General features: G+C 37.7%; 1 long non-coding RNA gene and 1 pseudogene across 1 annotated transcript in view; both read right to left on the bottom strand.

Annotated features, from left to right (window-relative positions):
• Positions 1 to 2,915: 2,915 nt before the first annotated feature.
• LOC101319686 (small ribosomal subunit protein eS26 pseudogene) lies at positions 2,916 to 3,423 on the bottom strand (annotated as a pseudogene).
• Positions 3,424 to 5,432: 2,009 nt separating this feature from the next.
• LOC141277876 (uncharacterized) overlaps positions 5,433 to 24,276 on the bottom strand; it is a 41,694-nt gene continuing 22,850 nt past the window's right edge. The window contains exons 2-3 of the long non-coding RNA XR_012329745.1: positions 11,114 to 11,160; positions 5,433 to 5,633 (exon numbers count right to left, since the gene is read on the bottom strand). This is a non-coding gene — a long non-coding RNA (uncharacterized lncRNA). The remainder of the gene's footprint in view (positions 5,634 to 11,113; positions 11,161 to 24,276) is intronic.

The raw sequence follows: 24,276 nt of genomic DNA, 5'->3' as shown, positions 1-24,276 counted from the left end.
TTCAGCTTCCTGCTACGTGGCAGTTAGCTGACCGCGCCCTACAGATAAATTGCTAAATATATTAATCTCTGGCAAGTAAAATTATATGTGGTTTACTTTTTCTTTTTTATATTTTTATTTTCTTGATCCTGTATTCATTTTGCAGTTATAAAAAAATAGTTGTGAAAATAAAATATTTTTCTAGGTCAAAGGAATTGAGTATTGACACTTTTATATTGTTCAACCTAATAACATTAGTCTTCAGATTCCCTGAGTGGGATTTTTGAAAAATAAAAATAAGGGTTAAGGGACTTCCCTGGTGGCACAGTGGTTAAGACTCTGAGCTCCCAAGGCAGGAGGCCCGGGTTCAATCCCTGGTCAGGGAACTAGATCCCACATGCATGTCTCAACTAAGGAGCCGGCAAGCTGCAACTAAGGAGCCGGCAAGCTGCAACTAAGGACCCTGCCTGCCTCAACTAAGGAGCCCGTCTGCCACAACCAAATAAATAAATAATTTTTAAAAATAAGAGTTAAGCCAGACTTAAGTGTGTTCTTTAGGAAAATGGTAATCCAATAGAATAAGCTGGAATCCAATTAGAAGAAAGTGCTCATGGCATTTCATGTACGTTTTCCCTCCAACTCAGTTTTTAAAAGTCAGTTCAATATTTTACATTGAAAATTATAATGATGTTGAGCTCACACAGATTATAAAAGTAAGAAACTTTCCATGTGATAGTGAGGAGTTACAGTTACAAAGTTTATCTCATCTATAAATGTAACTTCGATTGTGAAATCCCTTATACAATAAAGACCTTTATTCAAAAAACTAAAATATTCTGAGCTCTATGTTGTAGGGAGTGAAATGCCCTTTACCACACTAGCTCATTTCATCCTTAACAACTGATAACTTCGTTACTCACATTTTACTCATGAGGAAACTGAGATTGAGAAAAATAAAATATCTTTCCTATGCTCAGAGCTGGCAAGACTGAACTCACACTTGCGTCCAGGATTACCTACTGACAGAATCTGAAGTCTGGGCTATTCTTGATATCATTTCAAATGTATTCCTCAGTTAGAAACACATTTTTAAAAAGAACTTACCTATAATATCACACACACACACAAAATCTCTCTGCCTTGCATTAAAATTTCTATTCTGCCATCAGAATAAGAAATTAAATTTTTAATTTTTTTTCTTTTTTGGCCACGCAGCACGCAGGATCTTAGTTCCCTGAACAGGGATCGAACCCGTGCCCCGTGCAGTAGAAGCGCAGAGTCTTAACCACTGGACCACCAGGGAAGTCGCATAAGAAATTAAATTTTTAAAATAGAAGATGCACATTCATTAAACAAAGGATTTCAGATATGTGAAAAACTCTAAAACAAACAAAGGAAAAGAAACCCAAAATACTGTATTCAAATGAGTCACCCAAAGTGAAAAAGAAGAACTTTCCCTTTGATCATCTACTGCTTAGGACCATAGAATTCACAGTTGGGCTCACCTTGGTTATTGCCTTTTTCACTTCCTTTAAGAAGTCTAGAATTCTTAGATTCTGCTCTGGCAAGATTAGGTTGATAATGCCAGCGAAAGAGAAGAACTCGTCAGGTGTGAGAGTTACAATTCTTAGGTTCTTTTATTTATTTTCTTTTTTAGCGATTTCTTTTTCTTTTTTTACTTTAGACATTACTATCTTATTTTCTCTAACTTTTTATTAATTATTTTTTTTTTTTTTGCGGTATGCAGGCCTCTCACCGCTGCGACCTCTCCTGTTGCAGAGCACAGGCTCCAGACACGCAGGCTCAGCAGCCATGGCTCACGGGCCCAGCTGCTCCACAGCATGTGGGATCTTCCCGGACTGGGGCACGAACCCGCGTCCCCTGCATCGTCAGGCGGACTCTCAACCACTGCGCCACCAGGGAAGCCCCTTTTTCTAACTTTTTAATTTTATTTTTTGGTCTTAGTTGTGGCAGGCAGGCTCCTTAGTTGTGGCATGTGACTCTTAGTTGTGGCATGCATGTGGGATCTAGTTCCCTGACCAGGGATCGAACCCAGGGTTCCCTGCAGTGGAAGCGTGGAGTCTTAACCACTGGACTGCCAGGGAAGTCCCTAGGTTCTTTTAATATTAACCTTTTTATCAAAGCATTAAAAATTTAGCCTGGATGGCAGGGTTTTAAATTATAATTTGAATTGAAATATTTTTATTATTGCTACTTTTATAAAATCACATTCATCTTTGTGTGTGATTCTGTAGCATATCTTATTCTCATGCTCAAAACTTTGGTTCAGATTTGAGTCTACATAGTTTGCCAATTGCTTTTTAACTTTTTATTGTGGTTGCCATAAATTTTACAATATACACTTATAACTAATCCAACTCTACTTTCAAATAACACTATACCACTTTACAGGTAATGTGAGTACCTTATAATAACAAAATAATCCTAATTCCTCTCTCCTATCCCTACCTCATTGCTTTCATTCATTTCACTTATATATAAGCATATATAAACATATCTGTATATCTATATGTATATATATAAAATCTACACCTAAGCATACCTAGTCAAATATACGTTACTGTTAATATTTTGAATGAACTGTTATCTGTTTGATCAGCTGAGAAAAGAAAAATAAAACTTTTAATTTTACTTTCTTTTATTCCTTCTCTGATGCGCTTTCTTTTTTTTAATTGGAGTATAATGTGTTAGTTTCTGCTGTAGAATAAAGTGAATCAGCTATATGTATACATATATCCCCTCCCTCTTGAGCTTCCCTCCCACCCCAACTCCATCCCACCCCTCTAGGTCATCACAGAACACTGAGCTGATCTCCCTATGCTATACAGCAGCTTCCCACTAGCTATCTGTTTTACACATGATAGTGTACTACTGTCTCAATTGGTCCCACCCTCCCTTTCCCGCACTGTGTCCACAAGTCCATTCTCTATGTCTGCGTCTCTTTTCCTGCCCTGCAAATAGGTTCATCAGTACCATTTTTCTAGCTTTTTTTCTTTTTTTAAGTCTAACTTCCAGGTTATTGTCTTTTCAGAGAACAGTAGTTCTTCAGTCTCTAAGGAACTAACTCCTTACAGGGGCTTTGGTGGAGGTTGTGGGGCAGCTCCCGCAGGTCTAAATCTGGGTGAAGGTGTTTGGTCCTTCCAGGCTTCCCAAGAAGGAGAACTATTCCTATCTTACTGTGAATGGCACAACTCACACAGTAATGTAGTTTCACATACAGCTTGGGAAGCACACAGGCATGGAAAACACTCGCTTTGGAAATGTCCCTGATGGCTTCACCCTCTACTACGTTCCAGACGTCGAACTTCTTAACGGCCTTGTCCTTGGGCACGCATCAGGCACAGCTGGTGCACGGAATAGGCTGCTCGTGGCCACAGCCCTTTTTGGCACAACCATTGTTCCTTCTTTCCTTGATCATCTTGGAAGTGAGGAGGCAAGAGAACCTCTTCCTTTCTTGATGTAGATCTAACGACCTTTATCATTTTCTTTCTCTCTAAAGAACTTTCTTTAAACATGTCTTGCAAGGCAGGTCTACTGACAACAAAATCCCTCAATTTTTGTCTGTCTGAGAGAGCTTTTATTTCTCCTTCACTTTTGAATGGTAATTTGAAAGGGTACATAATTCTAGGTTGGTGGGGGTTTTCTCTCAGCCCTTTAAATATTTCACTCCACTCTCTTCTCGCTTGCATGGTTTCTGAGGAGAAACCATGTAATGGTTTAAATTTAAACCATGTAATGGTTTAAATTTAAATGATGTAAATCTTTCCTTTGCTCGTCTATAGATAAGGTGTTTTTTCCCCTCTTTCTTCTTTCTTCTTTTATCGTTGATTTTCTATATTTGAAAACGATATGCCTAGGTGTAATTTTTTTGGCATTTATCCTGCTTGGTGTTCTCTGAGCTTCATGAGTCCGTAGTATTCTGTCTGACATCAATTTGGGGGAATTCTCAGTCATCATTGTTTCAAATATTTCTTCTGTTCCTTTCCCTCTTTCTTTTCCTTCTGGTAACCCCATTATGCATATGTTATGCCTTTTGTAGTTGTCTCACTGTCCTTGGACATCCTGTTCTGTTTTGGGGTGGTTTTTTTTTCAGCCTTTGGTCTCTTTGCTTTTCAGTTTTAGAGGTTTCTATTGATGTATCCTCAAGATTAGAGATTCTTTCCACAGCCAGGTCCAGTCTACCAATAAACTGATCAAAGGCATTCTTCATTTCTGTTACAGTACTTTTGATCTCTAGCATTTCTTTTTAGTTCTTTCTTAGGGCTTTTATCTCTCTGCTTACACTCCCCATCTGTTCTTTCATGCTGTCTACTTTATTCATTAGAGCACTTGGCATATTAGTGATAATTGTTTCAAACTGCTGGTCAGATAATTCCAATATCCCTGCCATGCCAGGTACTGATGCTTGTTCTGTCTCTCCAAATTGTGGGGCTTTTTTTGTTTGGGGGTGCTTTTTTTTTGCCTTTTAGGAGGATTGTAACTTTTTCTTAATAGCCAAACATGATGTACTGAGCAAAAGGAATCGCTATAAATAGGCTTTTAATGTTCTGGTGGGGAGGTGTGTGTTACGTCTACGATTAGGTCTCAGTTTTTTAGTGGGTCTATGCCTCTGGTCTGTGAACTGCACACGTGTTTTTTAGTTTTTTTCTCTTCTCTTTTAGTTGGAACAGGATAGCTAGAATGGGCCAGAGTTGAGTATCATGCCCTGTGTCCTCCCCTTATAGATCCAAGAAGAGTTGTTGATTTTGCAGTTTGTTCAACATTTACTTGTTGTTAGGATGGAGTAGTAACTTCCAAGCTCCTTACATGCAGAACCAGAAACTGTATTCATAAGTTTATTAAAAATCTTTAGTGGTGGACTTCCCTGGTGGTGCAGTGGATAAGACTGTGCTCCCAATGCAGGAGGCCTAGGTTCGATCCCTGGTCAGGGAACTAGATCTCACACACATGCCGCTACTAAGAGTTTGCATGCTGCAACTAAGGATCCCACCTGCCGCAACTAAGACCCGGTGCAACCAAATAAATAAATATTTTTTAAAAAAATCTTTAGTGGCAAAAACTGGGTTTTAGTCTGTAAAACTCTGAATATTATCAACCACAGAGAAGATGAGAATGCCATTTTGAGCTTAGACAGATTTTGAGAAAACAATATCTGAGTTTCACTTTACTCACTAACCTGGAGAATTGTAATTCAAATTGTAATTCAATACCCAAATGTCATGTTATTGTGTATACTGGGCTAAGGTACATACCCCTTGTATGATATAACTGTGTGGATAACTTGTACATTTAACTTGTCAGTACATACGTACTGACACATACTAGGTACCCAATAAACAGCAGCTTTTAGAATTATTAGGTAAATAGTAAGTGCTTAATAAAGATTTGTTCATTTAAAATATGAAAAATAGACAAAATGGTATTTCATTATCAATACTTATAAATTTTATTTCTCACTGAAATAACTAGGCTCTTTAGCTGGAACCACAGTTAATAAGGGAATTCCTCTCCAATTTTTAGGGTTTACTTTCATCCTGAATTATTCATTTACTTCTTTGCAGTGACATTTCAAATTAGTAATGTGTCATCTTTCAACTGCTGACATCATGGAATTTCCTTGTCTCCGGACATTGCTGCAGATAGGGAAAAAAAAATACAACGTGTTTTTAATTTACTCATTTTAAAAAAAAATTTTAGATACAACTAATTCTTTTTAATAGTTGCACAATTTATTCATTTTAACTTAGTCTTTTACCAGCGGTTGAAGTATACTCACTGTTGTGGCCTCTCCCGTTGCGGAGCACAGGCCCCGGACGCGCGGGATCAGCGGCCATGGCTCACGGGCCCAGCCGCTCCGCGGCATGTGGGATCTTCCCAGACCGGGGCACGAACCCGTGTCCCCTGCATCGGCAGGCGGACTCTCAACCACTGCGCCACCAGGGAAGCCCTGAAGTATACTCTTAAATGAGAAAACTCGCTTGTATTTCTATTTTTTCTATTTGCTGGACTTTTTTTTGAACAGTGTATATCATGGCCTTTGGGATATTAATGGCCACAATTCAGCGCAGTTCTGTTATAGAACATCCATGGGAACAACAATGAAATCATTGTTTATTTGTTAATAGAGGGAGCTGCAAAAGTGATTTTTGGTAGACACTAAACAGGACTTAATATAATTTTATGTTAAGCAGATATATTTCATGAATAAAAGTGCTTAATGGAATACATGGGAAAGAGATTCTGTACAATACTCTTCCTTTTAAATTCTTAACCACTATATTTATTACTTCAACAATTTCTACCACTCCATGTCTCAACCTACAAAGTATGCTATGGTCTTGGTGAGAGATTAATGAGAAAGCAAAAAGGTGTCCTAGAATTTATAGTTACATTTTGAAAGTTTACAAAAGGTATTAAAATTTCTGAAGGATGAATTGTTTAGAATGTTTAGAAAATTAATATATAATTTTGTCAAAACAAGCCTGAAATTTAATAAGTCATTTAAGTCATTGTTTTGATCTCATTCTCTTTGCTAGCTATTTTCATTTAGGACAATATCTGGGATGCCAGGGAGAGGGGGGTTCTGTGAAGGGCTTGTCTAAGCGGGGGTGTGCAGGGGTGTGCAGAGAGGGTGTGTGAATGTCCAAGGAGATTTACTGGGTCAAAGAAGATGTGCACATGATTCCATGCTGTGCCCAGTACACAATGGCAACCAGAGTCCATCTGGACACTGCTTCTAGGAAGGCATACTCAGACCACCCTACTCATCAGGTTTTCTTGACCTCAATGTTAGGAAGTACACAAAATGCTTATTAAAACCTAAGTAAGAAAATTAATAGAATTTCATGTTTTATCCTTCATGTAAAATGAGAGAGGAGAAAAATATTTTTTCTTTAAACTATCTTCTTGTTCATCTTTTCTGTATTGTAGCTAAGACAACTCACATGTATAATTCCACTTTTATAAGACATTGTACCTTATAAATGGCCTCATAATTGTGCTATAGATGTAAACGCTACAGAATTTGTCCAGGAGTGAGACAGTTATCTGGTTCCACATTCGTTACTGTTCCCTCTGCATTTTCCCACCTAAGCCTGGGTTTTATAGAATGATCGCCCTGCTCCAATCCTTCCTTCAGACCTCATTTCCCAGGTGAATAACACTCATCACAATATTCCCATGGACGAAGGGAGAGTCCATCAAGAACAGACATGCCAATCCCAGCCCACGGTAGGGAGGGCTTTCTTCATGGTGTCGGCAATCTTGTCCTCATCCAGCTCTGAAGAGATCATACAAAATGAAACCCATGTTCAGATATGAGATTCATGTCTCAATCTTTTTTTTCCTTTGATATGCATGTAAATCTTTTTTTTTTTTAATTGGGGTATAGTTGTTTTACAATGTTGTGTTAGTTTCTACTGTACAGTGAAGTGAGGTAGAGTTCTCTGTGCTACATAGCAGGTTCTCATTAGTTATCTATTTTGTACATATTAGTGTTGTTAATTTTTACCAAGGTAATTTATTTATTGGTAATTTTTTTAAAGTATCAAAGTTTCAAATCTATATAATAGTTTCATGGGAAGTATTTTTAAAGTACTTTAAAAACTGTGCAATCCCTATTTTACATGATCATTAAAGTCAGTAAAATATTTTAGTGCTTGTTTCCTTCCCTGAAGAATGCAGAATTTCAATCATTTTCAGTGAAAAAGAGAATAAGGATTTCCCTGGTGGTACAGTGGTTAAGACTCTGTGCTCCCAAGGCAGGGGGCCCAGGTTCTATCCCTGGGAAGGGAACTAGATCCCACATGCATGCCGCAACTAAGGAACTGGTGGTCTGCAACTAAGAAGCCCGCCTGCCTCAACTAAGACCCAGTACAACCAAATAAATAAATATTTTTTTAAAAAAGAAAAATAATTGGTCTTAGCACTCATTTAAAAAATGGAGTTAGTAGACATCATTACAAAAATTTTTAAATCTGATGTATGAAGATACATAATTCTATATGTTTAAAAAGAAAATAAGATTCTTCTATAAAATAATAATTCTAATAACTGAACTTAGAATACTTAGAAACAAGTTAGAAGAGCATGCCTGATGCAGTATCAAAACTAATATAAGACTTATGTAGTATTTTTTACTAAGTTCAGAAACGTAAAGCGCTTCTCCCATCCAGCACACACGGCCCTGTATCAGTCAAGGAATATTTCACTGATGCCGTTCCTACAAAGGAAAGCACGAGTGCTAAAAATTCCAGTGCTTATGAAATACATAAATATTTTGTTTTATTCCAGGGAATATTTTCTAAAATTCAGACAATGTAACAATGGGAAATAGAAATAAATTCCCTTATTTGAACTTCCTCTATTCTGATAAAGAAGTTTTTCTTATTTCTTTTTCAGAAGAGATCAAAGAAGTAGCTGCCTTTTAGAGTTAACTCATACTGGCAGTTACCTACTTCGTTCATCCTCATCAGAAGTTTGCCTTCATTCCTTTTGTACAATTGTGATAGGTTACAATCCTTTTATTGAGCGTATGGCTTAGATCCTCTGTAGGGCCAGTGAGCCCCCTCCCCAGATCTGAACAGGCAGGCAGAGATTCCCTTCAGCTCTGCACTTGGCAGTCATTTCACACAAGGTGCAACGTTTACCAGAGAGAATTAGAAAGCTTTTCTCTACTTAAATATATTCTTGTTAAATGATGTGTTTTAGAAGAAAATAAATGTTTACCTTGCATGTTGATAAAATTGGGTAAAGTTAAATTTCAAGTCCTTCATTTGAAAGTAATCACCATTAAAGAATTGTTTAGCATATCTGCTTAACCCTGGACGTGAACTCAACGATGGATTCACCAAAGACTAGGGAACAAAATCTCTCCAAGTATTGATAGTACATTAGGAATTTTCTCTCTCAGAAGGCACTATCTCGGCATAGTGTAAAGAATTCCCTCTTTTGATTCCCTGTGGGTCTTGGTTACATGGGCTCTGATTGTAACCATTAAACAAACCTCCTTGGATACTCAGCCTCTATTTTTATGCCTGGCTGGAGGGAATAATGGCCCCGTAGTCACTGCAGCCTGCTGTGTGGTTGCTGGGAGAGTGGATTAGCTATGCCTGTTTTGGTTTTGAATGAATATACCCCCTGGCAAGCCATGCAGCCAAAATAGTTTGTTAGGTGGCACATTTATAGAACTGGTGGCTCACCCTTACAAACACCCTATATTCCTATGGGACTCAGATTTCTTTATCAAAAATGCACAGACATCAAAAATACTGAGCCACTATGCTCTATACCTGAATACCTAATATATTATAAATCAGCTATACTTCAATAAAAAAGATGTCATATATATACAATCAAATATTATCCAGCCATGAGAAAGAAGTAAATTCTGCCATTTGTGACAACATGGATGAACCTGGAGGACATTATGCTAAGTGAAATATTGATAAGGCAGACAGAGAAACACAAATACTGTATGATATCGCTTATCTGTGGAATCTGAAAAAGCCAAACTGATAGAAACAGAGAGTAGAATGGCAGTTAACAGGGGCTGGGGGTGAAGGAAATGGGGAGATGTGGGTCAAACTTTTAGTTATAAGATGAAGAAGTTTGGGGGATCTAATGTACAGCGTGGTGATTATAATAAACAATGCTGTATTATATACTTGAAAGTTGCTAAGAGTAGATCTTAAATGTTCTCACCACAAAAAAGAAATGATAAGTATGTGAGGTGATAGAGATGTTAGCTCACACTATGGTGGTATATATATCATTTCACAATATACGTGTATCAAATCAACACGCTGTACATCTGAAACTTACACAATGTTATATATCAATTATGTCTCAATAAAGCTGATAAAAGATTTTAAAAAATGCACAGACATAGGAGCAGCTTTCATAGCATAAGCCTGTCTTTTTTTTTTTTTTATGGATTTAATTAATTTATTTATTCTTGGCTGTATTGGGTCTTCGTTGCTGTGCGCGGGCTTTTCTCAAGTTGTGGCGAGCGGGGGCTACTCTTCGTTGTGGTGCATGGGCTTCTCATTGCGGTGGCGTCTCTTGTTATGGAGCACGGGCACTAGGCACGTGGGCTCAGTAGTTGTGGCTTGTGGGCTCTACAACACTGGCTCAGTAGTTGTGGCGCACGGGCTTAGCTGCTCCGTGGCATGTGGGATCTTCCCGGACCAGGGCTCGGACCCGTGTCCCCTGCATTGGCAGGCGGATTCTCAACCACTGCGCCACCAGGGAACCCCCAAGCCTGTCTTTCTTACTTCATTTCCTCTTTCTATCTTTTGAAAGAAGAGAAGAATGTAAGGACATGTCCACAAGCCTTTATGTCATTCCATTCCTATAACATCTCCAGGAAAATCAGACCAACTAGTTTATATGAATAATCTACATCAGGAGATTAATAATCAGTGAGGCCAGCTGACTCTGAATTTTGTGTTTCATATATTACTCACAAAAAAGGTATTTGCCTGAAGTCTCTTTGCCCAGCTAGTGGCCTTCCCTGAGCTCTTCAGTAGACATGAGTATATTCTCTGAACAGTCGGGGGCCGATGAGGGATATGGGCAGGGGAAAGGTGTGTGGTTTCTGCGGGGTCCCTGGAGTTCCAGCATCAAAAGTCCTGAGAACTTGGGGGAGGAGTCAGCCCCACTCAAGCCAAGGGTGGAGATAACCTAGGTTGTGGGGAATGAATTTTCAACTTGGTCTGTTATACTTAAAGCAGTTAGGAGGATGGCCTTCTCTTCAAATGGAGGTTTGTATACCTAAAGGTCTGTTAATCATGTCCTGGAAGAAGAAACTAAGTCTGAATTAAATCTCTCTCAAGACAATACACTTCTACAAAATTAGACAGAGAGAGTAGTCAAAAATTATTTTGGAAAATTAGTAGCTGGAATAGTTAAAATTCCAATAGTACCAATTCTAGTAAAGAAGTACTCCAGTAAGTTTCCCCTACTGCCATATGATGATTTTCCCAGAGATACTGGGTGAGTGGAATGAATTTCTTTAGCTAAAGGGAGTATATGTTCAATCCAATACATACCATACTAACTATATCAATATAATAGAGATAATTAATAATATATTTATGTATAAGGAACTCACCAATTTCCAGAGGAAGTTGAAAGGATTACATCTTCTTTTATTTTTCTCTATTAAGGGAGAAAGGATTAGAAGTCTAATTTCATCTTTCCCTTTTTGTTTTTCACCCAGAAAATAGTTTTTCTTTCTTTCTTTCTGTACGTATTTAGTTATTCTTGACTTCCCTCCAGGTTCAAGTAGCTGATTTCTATTTTTTTACTTTGTTACTTTGTTTTCCCACTTCTTCTTAAGCCAGTCAGCAACTGTGGCTCTGTGATTTTTGCTTTGCTGTTGAAGCTTTTCTAGAGATGAAGTGATGTAGGCTAGAGCATGTATCAACAACTCTGCAGACTTCCATTTAAGTTTGCCTTCTCTCAACACTTTTATTCACATATAAGAATATACCCATACCCATACACAAACACAAGCACTTATGGGAATTTTCTATTTAAGTAAACTGATTTGAGTACTTTTTAATTTATTAATTAATTTATTTTTTGAGTACTTTTTTAATTCAAGGAGTTCTTTTGTAATGAAAACACACATCCCTAGTTTATCTAGCAGCAATTGGAAAAGAAATGCAATCTTCTGGCCCAAGTACAAATTCTTCTTCATAAAATCTTTAAATATTCAATATCAATTCCTTTGCAATAAGTGTTTTTTTCTCTCCGTTCTGGCTGTGTTTTAGTGCAAATACATTTGTCTCCTTTAGGTCCTAAAGTTTTCAACTGAAACATGTTTTGTTTTGTTTTTTCCCTTTTTTTTTCCAAAATTGTTTTGCCTATTTGAACCTGCATGGCAGCAGTTAAAAATGGCCTGCATCTGTAATGAAGAGACCTTTGAAGGCTCATAAAGCTTACTGATGTTTTTTGTTAGAAGAAGTCATAGATATTTAAGAGATTGCGAAAATGTTAAATTAAACTTCTCCCAGTTTGTCAAGAGCATACTTTTCTCTTGTAATCTAGATTCCTTATGCCTTCATTAGTTGTTGTTGTTGTTGTTGTTGTTTAATTTATTTATTTGGTTGCACTGGGTCTTAGCTGTGGCATGAGGGATCTTTAGTTGCGGCATGTGAACTCTTAGTTGCAGCATGCCAAGTCTTAGTTGTGGCATGCAAACTCTTAGTTGCAGCATGTGGGATTAGTTCCCTGACGAGGGTTCAAACCCGGGCCCCCTGCACTGGGTGCACGGAGTCTTAGCCACTGGACCACCTGGGAAGTCCCCAAAATACAACAGTTTCTAATAAAATTGTTATAACAAATATATAAACAATATAACAATTATGGGACAAAGAAAAGGCAGTTCTAAGAAAGAAGTTTATAGCTATAAATACCTATATTAAGGAAAAAAGAAATATCTCCAACAAGCAACTTTATTTTACACCTTAAGCAACTAGCAGAAGAAGAACAAAGTTAAGAAGGGAAATAACAAAGATCAGAGCAGAAATAAATGAAATACAGACTAAAAAGAAAGAAAAGAGAAAAGATCAATGAAACTAAGAGCAGTTTTTTGAAAAGACAAAATAGACAAGCCTTTAGCTAGACTTACCAAGAAAAGAAGACTCAAATAAAATTAGAAATTAAAGAGAAGACATTACAACTGATACTACACAAATACAAAGGATCCTAAGAAACTACTGTGAATAATTATACACCAACAGATTGGACAACCTGGAAGAAATTGAGAAATTACTAGAAATATACAACCAACCAAGACTAAATTATGAAAAAATAGATAATATGAACAGACCAATTGCTAGTAAAGGAGACTGAATCAGTAATAAAAAAAACCTCCCAACAAAGAAAATTCCAAGACCAGACAGCTTCACTGTTGAATTCTGCTAAACATTTAAAGAAGAACTAATACCAGTCCTTCTCAAACTCTCCCAAAAAAGAAGACAAGAAAACACTTCCAACCTGCAGTATAAAAAAATAAAATAAAATTCAAAAAACCACTTCCAAATTTATTTTACAAGGGTAACATTACCCTGATACCAAAGCCAGACAAGAACACTACAAGAAAAGAATATTACAAGTCATATCATTAATGAACATAGATGCAAAAATTCTCAACAATATATTAGTGAATTCTATTCAATAGTACATGAAAACAATTATTCAACATGATCAAATGGGATTTATTCCAGGGATACAGGATGGTTCAACAACTGCAAATCAATCAATAATACAATACACTACATTAACAAAATGAAGGATAAAAATCACATGATCATCTCAATAGGACAGTCTTTTTAATAAATGGTGTTAGGAAAACTGGATTGTCATATGCAAAAGAATGAAATTGCACTCTTATCTTACACCATACAAAAAAATCAACTCAAAATGGATTAAAGACATAAACATAAGACCTGAAACTGTAAAACTTCTAGAAGAAATATAAAGAGTAAGCTCCTTGACATTGGTCTTGGCAATGATTTTCTGGATTTGACACCAAGAGCAAATGCAACAAAAGCAAAAATAACAAGTGGGATTATATAAAACTAAAAATCTTGTGCTGTGCCCCTGTCAGAGAATAAGCCATTCCACATAAGTGAATTTTCCAGGAAACTAAAAGTTGCAGTGTCAAAGACCTATTTTATTAATACATTTGAAATAAATATTTCTAAAATTTATTATATTTTTCTCCTTTTTTGGTAAATAATGAATGCAATTTTTAAATGAGGCAGAGAATCATTTGTTGGTTATGTGTCTCTGAAAAATTATCATCAAGTTTCTAGGAAAACAAAGCTAAGTCTTATACAGAAAACTACTGTAACTTAAGACAAAATATTTCAGTTCCTGGAACTCCCAACTGAATACTGCTAAAAAGTCAGAAGTCGGGACTTCTCTGGTGGTCCAGTGGCTAAGACTCTGTGCTCCCAAAGCAGGGGGCCCAGGTTCGATCCCTGGTCAGGGAACTAGATCCCACATGCCACAACTAAGAGTTCGCATATTGCAACTAAAGATTCCACATGCTGCAACTAAACATCCTGCACACCATGGTGAAGATCGCACACACAGCAATGAAGATCCCCTGTGTTGCAACTAAGACCCCACACAGCCAAATAAATAAATAAATAAATATTTTTTAAAAGGTCAGAAGTCATTTATCACAGAAGGTTTTTCTCCCATGGATAATTCTATAATCTGTTTATTCTATATATTCATTTTTTGTTTCATACCTTTCAACTTAGAGTTGTTATAAACTTGACAGTAGTATTTCTGCTACTATTATACCAGTGAACCAAATGTGGGGAAAAAGTTTCTGCTCAGCAAAGGAAACCATCAACAAAATGAAAACGCAACCTATGGAATGGGAGAACATATTTCAAACTACATAACTGTTGCGAGATTAATATCCAAAATATACAAGGAACTCGTACAACTTAATAGCAAAAAACTTACAAACAACCCAATTAAAATATGGGCAAAAGATTGGAATAGAGTTTTTCCAGAGAAGACATACGAATGGCTAACAGGCACATAAAACGGGGCTTAACATCACTAATCATCAGAGAAATGCAAATCAAAACTGCAATATTACCTCACACCACTTAGGAGGACTATTAATGAAAAGGCAAGTGATAATAGGTGTTGGCAAGGATGTGGAGAAAAGGGAATCTTCTGTCCTCAACCTGGAAGAACCTGTTATAATAAGCTCTTGTGACCTCCTTGTTGTAAGTGCTGGCCAGATGTCCATGACCAGGGCCATCAACCGAGCCCAGAAACTCTGGTCAGCAAGAATCACAGCAGAAATCATGTATGACTTGTCACAATCCCAAGAGGAATTACAGGAGTACTGCAGACATGATGAACTCACCTATGTGACCCTTGTCTCAGATAAAGAAGGAAGCCATGTCAAGGTTAAATCTTTTGAGAAGGAATGGCTAACAGAGAAGTGAGTGCTGGAGTCCAATCTCGTGGTCCATGTTGGGCAGAAACTGAGAACTAAAGTCAGTGATGAAAGTGTTACTAAACTTAGATTTGGCTGCTTGGTGCTTGAAAGCCAATACTCAAGAGACAAGTATTGGTAGAAAGGAAAGGTTGCTTTATTTAGGAGGCCAGCAATCCTGGGAAGAAGGTGGACTCATGTCCCAAAGAACCAACTCCCAACTGCCAATCAAGGGGCATGAGATTTTAAAGGGAAGTTTCAGGAGTTATAAGTGGAGGGAGTGGGCTACATGCAGAACAGCACAGTCAACTCTGACAATCAACTTGAATTTGGTCATGTGGTGGTCTGATCAGTGTCATCTTGACTGTTTTAAGTACAGTTAACCTTCAGTTCCAGGGTCTGTTTGTTCCCATTTCCTTGAGGCCAGTTCTTGGAATTGTGTAAGATGGAGCAGTTTATGTCATGGCTACAGTCTTGTCATCATTGCAGTTAACTTTTTCCACCTGGTTGGGGTTTCTGTATCTGCAAAACAGCTCAAAGTACATGGCTCAGAATATTAGCTATAGCCCTTGAGGAGGAACTAGAGGTCCTTGACTTTGTTTAATGACTAAACTATTATTATTTTGTCTTATTTGACTGCTTTTCTTTGCTTCTGCATTTTTCTCACTTCTCTGATTAAATTAATTCTTTGGCTAAAGTTTTTCTACAGACAAGAGGCAAGTGGAGGACGTGGGGGGCAGGTATCACAGGAAGGCCCCTTGGGTCCTGCTCAATTACAAAAGGACTATCAGAGAAATTTCTGAAAATCTTGCAGTACAAAATCTGAAGGGGTCATTTTCACATGCTTCAAGTTTGTTGAAATCCATGAAGCAACATTTGTTCATATTGTGAGTGTGATAGTCCCAGGGAAGCTGTCAGCCAACACTAGGGGATGGTATGAAACTCAGATAAAAACACTTCGTACCTGCCTTGCCAACTTACATCAGAAAAGCAGTGAAATTGAAATTTTGGCTGTGGATCTACCCAAAGAAACAATCTTACAGTTTTTTTTTTTTTTTTTTGCTGTACGTGGGCCTCTCACTGTTGTGGCCTCTCCCGTTGCGGAGCACAGGCTCCGGACGCGCAGGCTCAGCGGCCATGGCTCACGGGCCCAGCTGCTCCACGGCATGTGGGATCTTCCCGGACCGGGGCACGAACCCACGTCCCCTGCATCGGCAGGCGGACTCTCAACCACTGCGCCACCAGGGAAGCCCTATCTTACAGTTTTTATCATTAGAGTGGGATGCTGATGAACAGGCATTTAACACAACTGTGAAGTAGCTGCTGTCATGCTTGTCAAAATAAAGATACCTCAAATTAGTCTGTGATGAAATTTATAACATCAAAGTTGAAAAAAAGGTGTCTGTGCTATTCCTGTATAGCTACAGCAATGAATACTACAGAAACTTATTTTAATTCTCAAGAATGATCATTACACTGTTCAAAAAGACAGGAGCTTATACTATATAGTGTTGTACATTCATTGTAATTTAAAATTAACTTTACATTCTAAGAGGCTGTCCTACAAAGTAAGTTGTAAGTTTTTCATGTGTAATATATTATAAATTTATCTTTCTGAACACAATAAATGCTTTCATATTTAAAAAAGGGAACTCTTATGCACACATGATGGGAATGTAAACTGCTACAGCCACAGTGGAAAACAGTTTTTGAGGTTCCTCAAAAAATTAAAATAGAACTACCATATGATCTAGCAATCCCACGTCTGAGTATATATCCGAAGGAAACAAAACCATTATCTCAAAGAGATAGCTGTACTCCCATGTTCATTGCAGCATTATTCACAATAACCAAGGTATGAAAACAACCTATGTGTCTGTCAGTGGAAGAATAATCAAGAAATTATTAGATACACTTACAGACACACACACACACACACACACACACACACACACAGAGGAATATTACTCAGCCTTAAAAAAAAAAGGAAATCCTGTCATTTTTGACAATGTGGATAACCTGGAAGGCATTATGCTAAATGAAATAAGCCAGACAAAGACAAACACTGTATGGTATTGAAATGGAGCAGGACCCTGTTGTATATGCCCGCCATGTCCTCAGCCTGCCTTTTGTCTGTGGAAAAACTTTAGCCAAAGAATAAGTTTAATCAGAGAAGTGAGAAAATGCAGAAACAAAGGACAAGAGTCAAAGGAGACCAAATAATAATAGTTTAGTCATTAAGCATAGTCAAGGACCTTTAGTTCCTTCTCAAGAGCTATAGATAATATTCTGAGCCATATCCTGTGAGCTGTCTTATAGATACTGAAACCCACACCAGGTGAAGTTAACTTCGTGATGACCAGACTGTAGCCACGACATTAGCTGCCACAATTCCGAGAACTGGCCTCAAGGAATGGAAACAAACCTACCCTGGAGATAAAGATTAATTGTACTTAAAACAATCAAGATGATGCTGATCAGACCACCGATGACCAATTTCAAGATGACTGTCAGAGCTGACTGTGCTATTTCTGCATGTAGCCCCCTCCCTCTGTCTATAAAAGCTCTTCCCCCTGATTTTCAGTGGGGGTGAATAGGCCTATGGACAGGCATCCGCCCTCCCCCACACTTGCTAGCATCCAAAATAAAGCAAACTTTCCTTTCCACCAAACTTGCCTCTTTATTGGCTTTTAATATTTATTTATTTTATTTATTTTTGGCTGTGTTGGGTCTTAGTCGCGGCACGCAGGATCTCCACTGCCGTGCACAGGCTTCTCTCTCTCTAGTTGTGGTGCGCGGGCTTAGTTGCCCCGCGGCATGTGGGATCTTAGTTCCCCGACCAGGGACCGAACCTGCATCCCCTGTATTGGAAGGCAGATTCTTTACCACTGGGCCACCAGGGAAGTCCCTTTATTGGCTTTTGAGTGGTCAGCAGCCAGACCCCACTTTCGGTTACAGTATCACTTAGATGGGGAATCTAAAACAAAAGTTGAACACATAGAAACAGAGTAGAAAAGTGGTTTCCAGGGAATGCAGATGGGGGAAGTAAGAGGTTGGTAAAAAGGAAAAAGTCAGTTATGAGATGAATAAGGACTGAGGATCTAATGTATAACATGGTGACTATGAGTTGATAACACTGTTTTGTATAACTGAAATTTGCTAAGAGAGTAAAACTGAAATGTTCTCACCACAAAAAGAAAAAAGGCAAATATGTTAGGTGATGGATATGTTAATTAACTTGACTGGGGGGAGGGGAATCCTTTCACAACGTAGATGTATATCAACTCATCATGTTGCACACTTTAATTATCTTACAATTTTATTTGTCATTTATACCTCAATAAAGCAGAAAAAATAAGTACCCATGTGCACTCCTAAGTTTTCCCTTAGGTCTCCTTGTGAGAATCACTGAATTATTTAGTTACCGCTTAACTGTGCTTTTCTTCCTTCTAAATTAGGAGTCTTTAAATAAATTTGTCAGAAAGATTGTTTAAATAAATCTTGTTCTATACAAAATTAGCTTTAAGGAGTTGACAGGATTGATTCAGGGGACAGAAAATTCTGATAAGAATTGGATGTTAGATTACAGACAGGGTCCAGGGGTGCTAAGAAATGGTCAGAAACAGGGGAACAAAGTAGCAAACAAAGAAAGCCCTCAGACCAGGGTAGGTAGTATACCAGGGCATTTGTGCTTTTTTCGTTCCAAAGGGAACTTCTGAGAACAAAATATGCAGGCTTGTAATTTTTATTGTTTTCCTAATGATACAAACTCTTTATTTTATTTTTCTTTAACAAGTCACCCTCATCATTCAGCTTGAGGTTCTTCACTGAGAAGCTAGTCCATAATGCAGATTCAATTTTCAGACAAAATTTCCTGAGGCAGTGTATATATTTTATTTTAGACCAAACAATGGGTAACATACTAAGGTCCTCCACCCCACTAATACTGCGATTCTACTAACAAAAACTATTAAATATTAGGCCTGTTTTTTCTTTAAAACTTTACTTTTGTTTTTCATTTGATCCTATTTCCAAAAGTTTTTGGCTACACATAATTTTACTAAGGTATTTGTATTGGACTCAATGTAATATCATTTTAACCAAAAACGTCCCTTTTGTCTTTGAATTGGTACCATATTTGTATTTTAGAAACATTTAGTTTCCTAGCACCCAGTGATTTAAAAAAATAAATGGCTTAGGACAAAAACTTTCACAAATCATTTATCTAAAACTACCACTGACCCTTGAACAACGCCAGGGTTAGAGGTGCCCATTCCTAAACAGTCTGAAATCGGCGCTCCGTATTCATGGTTCTGCATCCAAAGATTCAACCAACCTTAGATCATGTAGTAACATAGTACGCAGTTATTGAAAAAAAAATCTGCATATAAGTGGACTTGTGCAGTTCAAACCCATGTTGTTCAAGGGTCAATTGTACTTGCTTATATAAGTTGCAATTTCCTAAGAATCCCCTCTCCTGTTTGGGGCAATGGACAGTGTGTGTGTGTGTGTGTTTTTGTGTGTGTGTGTGTGTGTGTGTGCGTGTGCGCGCGCGCGCGCACGCGCGCGCATGCGTGTGTTTAAACCAGCATTCTCATTTATCTTGTTAAAAGCTTAAAGCAACAACAAAGAAGAATACCAAACTTATTCATTTCATTAAAAGTCACAACCTTTTCTTGGTTAATTGATGGTCTTTTTCCCCCTGTTATTAATTCAATATTCTGTATTGTATTATTTTTCCCTAGAAAGCTTATAATTCAATGCATCATGTTTTCATTATTACTTTTCTATATTTTTATGTAGTTGTTTAATAAAGGTCTTCAAAAAACACAAGTTGGATTTTTTCAGATTTATTTTTCTCCTGGTTTTTTTTTTTTTTTTTGTATGGAAAATTTCAAACACAAAGTCAAGGGAATGGAATGATTCACTGCCATGTACTATTATCCAGCTTTAACAATTACAAACACATGGTCAGTCTTGCCACATTTTGTATATTTTTGCTCCAGTCAGCTTGTTTTTTTCTTGCATTTCCTTAAGATACTCAGACTTTATCTACTATTGTATATAATGTTTTACCTTATTTTTCTGTACCGTCTTGACCATGTTTCTCAAATACTGTAAATTTACTTTTAGTAGTACCTAAAGCCTTGTCTTGTCTCCTCAGGCATCATTCACACTAGATGATAAACATATGGATGTGTATTCTGGTACTCACGTGTCGACAATGAGGCATTTTTAATTTGAGTCTACCTGGATTACAAAGAGTGAAAAACTGGCTAAACCAGTTTGACAAACACAGGAAATGTGACCAAAAATAGTACATTTTTCAAGTTTCGTGAAGGTTGAAACTGACAATTTAAAATTTCTGAACATTGACTAAACCATCAACTCTATTTCCTGGTGTTTTTCTTTCTTTGTATATGAGGAAAATTGAAGCAAAGAGTCAAAATATCATGGACTGTGGGAGGGAGATTGGCTTCCTTCATTTTTCTTAGTTCTTACTTTCTTATTCTTTCAATTGTCCAAAGTAACTTGGGGATTTAGTAATTTATTAAGGATCTGCCATATCAGCATCATATGTCACTTAATTCATTTTCTACAATGAATTAATATTATTGATGCCATATTGATTACTTTAAACCATGTAATAGAAAAATTGAGCAAATTTAAAAGAGTAACATATCTAGATATATGTTAAATGCTTTCTTATGAACTTTAATATTGTTAACCTGTGTTTATCTAAATTTTTCTTTCACCTTTATCACATTCCTGAGTCTCTCTTTTTTGAGACGTTTGAAAATAACAGTGCTAGGCACACAGCAAAATTGTGAGGAAGATACAGAGATTTCCCATATACCCCCTGCCCCTCTCCAAATAGCCACTCCATAAATGTTACCAAACCAAACTTGGGTCCACTCATCTATGGACATTTGCATTTCCTTGTTGACATGTTTTGAGGAACATCTTTTCATATGCATATTTCCCATCTGTATATCTTCTCTACTCTAAGTACCTCATATAAGCGGAATGCCAACAAACACATGAAACACTTCTCATATAAGAAGACACAGTATAAGTCTTCTTGTGACTGGCTTATTTCACTTAGCATAATGTTCCCAAGGTTTATCCATGTTATACAATATTGCAGAATTTCCTTCCTTTTTAAGGCTAAATAATATTCCATTACGTATATACCACATTTTTCTTATCTTTTCATCTGTGGATGAATATTTCAGTTGCATCCACATTTTAGCTGTTGTGAATAATGCTGCTGTGATTGTGGGTATATAAATATCCCTTTGAGACCCTGCTTTCAATTCTTTTGGTTATATCCCCAGAAATGGAATTTGCTAGATCCTATGGTATATCTATTTTTAAGTTCCTGAGGAACTGTCATACTGTTTTCTACAGTGGCTGTAACATTTTCTATCCCCACCAACAGGGCATAAGGGGTCCAATTTCTCCACATCTGGACCAACACTTATTATTTTGTTTTTTTGATAGTAGTCATCCTGATGGGTGTGAGATGGTATTTCATTGTAGCTTATTTTTTAAACGTCTTTATCGGAGTATAATTGATTTACAATTGTGTGTTAGTTTCTGCTGTATAACAAAGTGAATCAGCTATACATATACATATATGCCCATATCCCCTCCCTCTTGCATCTCCCTCCCACACTTCCTATCCCATCCCTCTAGGTGGTCACAAAGCACCGAGCTGATCTCCCTGTGCTATGCGGCTGCTTCCCACTAGCTATCTATTTTACATTTGGCAGTGTATATATGTCCATGCCACTTTCTCACTTTGTCCCAACTTACCCTTCCCCTTCCCCATGTCCTCAAGTCCATTCTCTACGTCTGCATCTTTGTTCCTGTCCTGCGCCTAGGTTCTTCAGAACTTTTTTTTTTTTTTAGATTCCATATATATATGTTAGCATACGGTACTTGTTTTTCTCTTTCTGACATACTTCACTCCGTATGACAGTCTCTAGGTCCATCCACCTCAATACAAATAACTCAATTTCATTTTTTTTATGGCTAATATTCCATTGTATATATGTGCCACATCTTCTTTACCCATTCATCTGTCGATGGACACTTAGGTTGCTTCCATGTCCTTGATATTGTAAATACAGCTGCAATGAACATTGTGGTACATGACTCTTTTTGAATTATGGTTTTCTCAGGATATATGCCCAGTAGTGGGATTGCTGGGTCATATGGTAGTTCTATTTTTAGTTTTTTAAGGAACCTCCATACTGTTCTCCGTAGTGGCTGTATCAATTTACATTCCCACCAACAGTGCAAAAGGGTTCCCTTTTTTCCACACCCTCTCCAGCATTTATTGTTTGTAGATTTTTTGATAATGGCCATTCTGACCAGTGTGAGGTGATACCTCATTGCAGTTTTGATTTGCATTTCTCTAATGATTAGTGATGTTGAGCATCCTTTCATGTGTTTGTTGGCAATCTGTATATCTTCTTTGGAGAAATATCTATTGAGGTCTTCTGCCCATTTTTGGATTGGGTTTTTGCTTTCTTTGATATTGAGCTGCATGAGCTGCTTGTATATTTTGGAGATTAATCCTTTGTCAGTTGCTTCGTTTGCAAATATTTTCTCCCATTCTGAGGGCTGTCTTTTCATCTTGTTTATGGTTTCCTGTGCAAAAGCTTTGAAGTTTCATTAGGTCCCATTTGTTTATTTTTGTTTTTATTTCCATTTCTCTAGGAGGTGGGTCAAAAAGGATCTTGCTGTGATTTATGTCACAAAATGTTCTGCCTATGTTTTCCTCTAAGAGTTTCATAGTGTCTGGCCCTACATTTAGGTCTTTAATCCATTTTGAGTTTATTTTTGTGTATGGTGTTAGGGAGTGTTCTAACTTCATTCTTTTTTTTTTTTTTTTTTTTTTGCAGTACACAGGCCTCTCACTGTTCTGGCCTCTCCCATTGCAGAGCACAGGCTCCGGACACGCAGGCTCAGTGGCCATGGCTCACAGGCCTAGCCACTCCGCAGCATGTGGGATCTTCCCGGACCGGGGCACAAACCTGTGTCCCCTGCATTGGCAGGCAGACTCTCAACCACTGCGCCACCAGGGAAGCCCTAACTTCATTCTTTTACATGTAGCTGTCCAGTTTTCCCAGCACCACTTATTGAAGAGCCTGTCTTTTCTCCATAGTATATTCTTGTCTCCTTTATCAAGATAAGGTGACCACACGTGCGTGGGTTTATCTCTGGGCTTTCTATCCTGTTCCATTGATCTATATTTCTGTTTTTGTGCCAGTACCATACTGTCTTGATTACTGTAGCTTTGTAGTAAAGACTGAAGTCAGGGAGCCTGATTCCTCCAGCTCCGTTTTTCTTTCTCAAGATTGCTTTGGGGGCTTCCCTGGTGGTGCAGTGGTTGAGAGTCCGCCTGCCGATGCAGGGGACGCGGGTTCGTGCCCTGATCTGGGAAGATCCCACATGCCGCAGAGCGGCTGGGCCCGTGAACCATGGCCGCTGAGACTGTGCGTCCGGAGCCTGTGCTCTGCAACGGGAGAGGCCACAATAGTGAGAGGCCCACGTACCGCAAAAAAAATAAATAAATAAAATAAAGTAATTGCTTTGGCTATTTGGGGTCTTTTGTGTTTCCATACAAATTGTGAAGATTTTTTTCTAGTTCTGTGAAAAATGCCAGTGGTAGTTTGATGGGGATTGCATTGAATCTGTAGATTGCTTTGGGTAGAATAGTCATTTTCACAATGTTGATTCTTCTAATCCAATAACATGGTATATCTCTCCATCTGTTTGTATCATCTTTAATTTCTTTCATCAGTATCTTATAGTTTTCTGCATACAGGTCTTTTGTCTCCTTAGGTAGGTTGATTCCTAGGTATTTTATTCTTTTTGTTGCAATGGTAAATGGGAGTGTTTCCTTAATTTCGCTTTCAGGTTTTTCATCATTACTGTATAGGAATACAAGAGATTTCTGTGTATTAATTTTGTATCCTGCTACTTTACCAAATTCATTGATTAGCTCTAGTAGTTTTCTGGTGGCATCTTTAGGATTCTCTATGTATACTATCATGCCATCTGCAAACAGTGACAGCTTTACTACTTCTTTTCCGATTTGGATTCCTTTTATTTCTTTATCTTCTCTGATTGCTGTGGCTAAAACTTGCAAAACTATGTTGAATAATAGTGGTGAGGGTGGGCAACCTTACCTTGTTCCTGATCTTAGTGGAAATGCTTTCAGTTTTTCACCATTGAGGGCATGGTGGCTGTGGGTTTGTCATATATGACCTTTATTGTGTTTA

The sequence above is a fragment of the Tursiops truncatus genome, chromosome 2 (assembly GCF_011762595.2).
Source record: "Tursiops truncatus isolate mTurTru1 chromosome 2, mTurTru1.mat.Y, whole genome shotgun sequence".
Taxonomy (NCBI): domain Eukaryota; kingdom Metazoa; phylum Chordata; class Mammalia; order Artiodactyla; family Delphinidae; genus Tursiops; species Tursiops truncatus.
The sequence above is the reverse complement of the archived record's forward strand: the minus strand, read 5'-3'. Positions and strand labels throughout refer to the sequence as shown.